The sequence below is a fragment of the Populus trichocarpa genome, chromosome 6 (genome assembly GCF_000002775.5).
Source record: "Populus trichocarpa isolate Nisqually-1 chromosome 6, P.trichocarpa_v4.1, whole genome shotgun sequence".
Lineage (NCBI taxonomy): Eukaryota > Viridiplantae > Streptophyta > Magnoliopsida > Malpighiales > Salicaceae > Populus > Populus trichocarpa.
Window position 1 is genome coordinate 13,283,744 of NC_037290.2, and position 6,000 is coordinate 13,289,743.

The window sequence follows — 6,000 nt, forward strand, 5'->3', positions numbered from 1 at the left end:
GAGGATAACAGTGAGTCTGGGAGTGTGTAAACACCATTTTCACATACACCTTTGAATAGGACCGCCCCCGTGATCTGATCCTTGACAAGAAAAAAGAAATGGTGAAATTCAATGAGAACATTGTTTCGGAGAGTAAAATGATGAACAGAAATAAGATTTTTGTGTATACTTGGAACACAAAGAGTATTAGTGATATAAAAGGTACGAGTGGGTGAATGAAATGCTAATGATCCAGTATGTGAAACACGCAAACCTGATCCATCACCAATGACAACCTTATCAGTACCATCATATTCGGAATGAACATATAATTTTGCAAGATCACCGGTGATATTGTGAGAAGCAGCAGAGTCAATAAGCCATTTAGTATTCTTGACTTGTGATGTAGAGGCACAATTAACTGTAGCATTATAGGAGTTGAACTGTGGGCAATGCTTAGCAGTGTGACCAAATTGATCACATATTTGGCATTTTGGTGAATACCTGCGTTGACCATTAAATTGGTTGTGCTTCTTATGGTCACGTGAGTTACCATTATAACAAGACGGGGTAGGAGAACCATCATATTTAAAGTAGCCTTCTTTTGCTGGTTTGTTGAAACTCCTGTAAATATTACCTCCATTTGAAGAGCCAGAGGTCGAGCGACGATTGGAGAAATTGGCTGTAGCAGTGAGCTGCTGTGTAGAAGCATCAAGACGACACAGATAACATTCATGACTAACAAGTAAGTCATGAAGTTCTTCAAAAGACAGTGGGCGTTCCCGTGCCCGGATTGGTGCTGCAATTTCTCTGTAATCGGGTCCCAAACCATTTAGAATGTAAAGAGTAAGGTCATCCTCTGAAATGGGATGATCGATGAGTGCAATCTCATCAGCAAGAGCCTTGACAGTGTGCATGTAGTCTGGAATCGACCGATTGGCTTTCTTGATTAAAGTAAGTTCCTCTTTTAATTGCATGGCACGACTGCGTGATTTGCTGGCATACATGGTGTTTAATTTACACCAAGCAGCTTGGGATGTTGCTGCAACGAAGATAAATGGAGTTATGGTGGGTGTAGTGGAGGCTAAGATAGCACTTAGAATCAGCTTGTCTTGCTTGACCCAATGAGATTTTTGAAGAGAGGAAACAGAGGAATTATCTTGGAGAGGACATGGTTTATCATCAGTAACATAGTCAATGAGATTGTAGCCAATTAAAAGAGCTTCAAACTGTGCACGCCATTGAGGGAAGGTTGAGGGTGTAAGTTTCTCATTGATTTGGGTTGCAATATTCAAGGCAATGAGTGGAGCTTCTGTGGTGGAATGTGGGTTTGTGATGGGTGGAAGAAAATTTTCAGGGTTGGGGATCAAATTCTCGGTGGAGTGATGCTTTGATACCATATTGAATATTGACTATTGCACAGATTGTTTTGGCTTTTGCTTACAGAAGAATATTATATTGATCATTCAAGAACACACCTAATACAGAGATTAGTATTCTATATATATACAAAGCCTGCACAATCTATTCTTAACAAGGGAAGCTAAAGTTAGGGATATGCTGCCTAACGGTTACAGAGTTGAATAAGCAAAGTTAACATACACAGACAATTTTCCTTTTATTTCCTAGTTGTTACATGCTTGATTGTTGGCAGTTTGTGACTTATGGGATCTGCAGCATGATTCAAGGAATCATCCTTGATATAATGGACCTAAATAAAAATCTTATAAGATAATATAAAACCCATGTATAGAAAACTACAAAGATCCATGATTTAGAGATAAAATAAATTATACATTTCTTGGCTAGCAATGTCCCAAATCCTAGCCTTGACAACTTTATCATCAACATGGATACTACGATAGGAAAATCCAACACCAATAGTGGATTTAAATTCAGAATTGAATTTACTTTTTATAAATCTTGATAAAAGAGAATCACCTTATAAAAGAGAATCACACCTTATCCCTCATCACCAATTGAGAATCAAAATCCACACCAATAGTGGATTTTTCAATACTAGAATCACCTTATAAAAGAGAATCAAAATCCAATTATAGTGGATTATCCATCTTCAAACCAAACCTTTTCCTTTACTTGTGACCACCTCACTTCCTTTTCCCTTCACACCTTATCCCTCATCACCAATTGAGGATTACTATAGTGTTCATTATATGTAGTAAGCATTGTTCACAAAGCTAGAGTAGAGAACCTTTTAGAGAGCATGGATGCTATGGGAGAAAACCACACTAATTAGCTATTATAGTTAAGGACTCTCTTTAAAAAGCAATGGTGTGGATGCTCTTAGATCTTTCATATTTTTGCTTGCTATCCTATCTTTTTAGCTAAAATAGAATGTATAGATTTTTTCAGAGCATTGTTGCTAGCTAAATACTCATTATTATACCTTTGTGAATCGTACTCGCTATATATAATAAGTACTGTAGCAATTTTTATTTAACTGGGATGCAATAATGAGAAGAATAATGCTTGCAGGAAAGAGAAAAGAGGGAAAAAGACTATCCATCCTTTATTTCTTCACATTTTCAATAAAAATCTCAAGTTTTTTTTATTTGATTTGGTGTTTAGCTAAATTTCCTCCACCATTTCTTCACACATGTGAGGATGCAGAAGCATTCTCTACTTGTGGGTTTATGCTTGTTTTTCCCTCTTTGAATCTTGCTTATAATTTATTGTTTTTAGATATATGTGTGAAATGAATGGTGTTATGGGTTTTGGTGCTTGGTGTTTAATAAGATGCCTATGTAAACTACTAGATAGGGGAAAACCTTAAAGGATGTTCATTTAGATGTGTTATATGGGCTAGGTTAGTTTGTGGGTAAGTATTAAAAGTTTTTTTTGTGTTTAGGTTAATGAGTTTGCATTAGATTGTGTATTATATGTGCAAGTCTGTAATTTTTTATTTTTTTTGTAAATGATAACTAGGATTCTATTTATTTTCATGTTGGGTTTTTGTTTTAGTGAAATAGATTATTATAGATGAAAGTGATAATCTTAAATAAAATAAATCATGAATCCACACCACTTATAGAGATTGCATGCATTCTTTAACTTCTAGTAAATTCCAAATTCAAGATGAAGCACCTACTTCTCTTTTATTGAATGGAAAAGCAAAAAAATGTTATTTAGGGCAAACAAAAAATACTTCAACTTTTTTTTTTCTTTAATAGTCGGAATATTCTCAAACCATATAATGAGTTTTAATCCCTCCTCAATTAGGTCCTAGACAGGTTATATACCTACACAAAATTAGTTTGAGATCAACAATGAGAAGAGTGATAAATATCAAGGCAAATTGGCAATTAGCATACAAAATCAAAAGAAATGGCAATTTAACACAATAATAAAAAGTTTTGATGAAATATCATATTTTTAAATGCCATGGTTCAGAACCACGACATTTAATTAATATCGCATTTCTGAACATCGACATTAATTTAATATCATGGTTCTAAACCGCCACATCAATTAAATTCTAGAAAAAATAAATCTAAATCTAAAAAAAAATACTTCTTATGAGATTTATTATTTAGTTTGTTAATCTATCATTTAATTTAGTTGATGATTCTAGAGAGTTAATTCTTTTCCAATTTTAACAAATGAGGCAGGGTTATATAGAAACTATACCCAACATTTTATTCTTCTTAAAAATACCTGCAAAGAACCACAATAATCAAACTCAATAAATTTTTACATTTCATAATCACAAATAGCCTCAGGAAAACAAATAAAAAAAGACATATATACATGCAAAATAAATCTCATATACTTTAATAATTTAACATTCTAGTAATTGAAATCCCAAATTATATCAATATAACTCATCTATATATCTACATCTACATCGTTTATTGAATGATCTGAGTTCATCAATAGCATAACTAGATCCAACTTCCTGCCCTTGCCTAAGTGACCTTGTAACGCCTAGCACATTCACATGCGTTTATACTTATTTTCATTGATCAAGTATGTAAACAATATGAGTAAATTGTTTTTTTATATATATAAGAAAAGTCTCAACAACCTTTCAACAATTTTTATTTATTAAAAAACACAGTTTATCACAACTCTTGTTGAAATCATATTCACATAAATTATTTATAAGTTTATCTCTCTTAAAATACATATATTATTTCTGCATAAAACTAGATAACTCAGTGACCCTAAGAAACTGATGTCCTCAAAAGAATTTACCTGTGACATACAAAAAATTAAAAAAATTAATTCATAATAAACATTTGCATCATCCTAGTTATTAACGTTTAATAACTATATGATCAAAACTAATTTCATAGATATTTCTTTAAGAACATTGATCTTACATTAATTTCCAACATTATACATATTCATCGTTCTTTGATAAGTTTTATTTCCAACATCTTATTCATCACATTATCATTCTTATATCATGATAACTTTCCTTTTCATTTTCTTTTTCCTTAATCTAGTTTAACACATCAATATACAATTTATTCCTCACAACTTTAAAATTGATCAGAATCATTCAAACACTTTCATACAGTGTTTCTTTTCACCTTGGATTTATTTCATAACTCTTTCCATTTCATGAATATATTCAATTTATGTTATTATTTCATATCACATGGAATTTACACCACAATTTATTTCCTCAACACATATAAATCATATGATCTTTTCCTCTCACAACCATCTTTAATCCATATCATAAATCATTGCGTAATTATGTCTAATTCACATCGTAATTTAATTCACAACATATGTAATTCAAGTCGCCCTTTTGTTTCCCTAGCATTTATTATATCTATTATACATTGTACATTAGTCCATACAACATCCTTGTTATATCGAGAAATTTCCTCGATTCGTTATTCATTCCACTTATTTCATGTCCATTTCTATTATTTATAATTCATCACATAAACTTTCATCACTTTTATACTTAAAAGACGTGCTCATATTATTTTTCTTTTCCATTAAACTTTGTCCGTAGGGATAATTTAATACCCAAACCTTAACCTGTCAGCACAGTCAAACTCACGTACACCTTACTTCATTACATGTTATTGTTGTGGTCAATTGGTCAACCGAATAACTTATTAATCCCTTAATATGACAACCCTAACCATTCGGAAACCATTATGCATAACTGTCTTTTTAAAATAATTTAATATACACTCTACTAAAATTCCGGTGGAGTTTTCCTCATACTTGAACTATACCAATTTATCGACATCTTCATCAATATCTTAATCCAATACTACAAACATAATTTACTACTCGGCACAATGCTACGAGGTACCTAATATTTTATTTAATTCCAAATACAATCAGCTTTATACACAATGATTATTTACTATTATCTCTTCTATATATTTACCCTATCAATTACTAAACAATTAATTTTTTATTTTATCCTTAACTTTACAAATCAATACAGTTAGCACAAATTAAGAACATACTAATGTCCTTTGTAGTCCAAACCGGACATTTGTTCAATTACCAAATTATTGGCTTCTTCAATTGCCCATTAATCAAAGTACTAATCTCATTAACCAAGAAACTAGTTTCTTCAATAACCCATTAACCAGAGCACTTAGTCTCATTAATCAGGACACTAGTTTCTCTAATTACTCATTAACTAGGGTATTGGTTTCTCCATTTGCCCATTAACCAGGGCACTAGTCCAATTAACCATGGAACTAGTTTCCACACAATATCTATTTATCTGCCGGCTATCGCACACGTCAGTTATTTTGAAGTTCTCATCTCTCTCTCTCTCTCTCTCTCTCTCTCTCTCTCACACACACACACACACAAATTACTATTATATATATTACCTTATTATTGTTATTATTATTATTATTATTACATGGCGGTCTAACACAAATTACACACGATTTTCACCGTTTTAATCGGTAATAGATCATACATCGAATCACGCCAATGCGGTCGATAATAATTCTTGCATAGCAATTCTATCGTTGCAGTCAAAAGTAATATATACAAGGTTTTTATGTC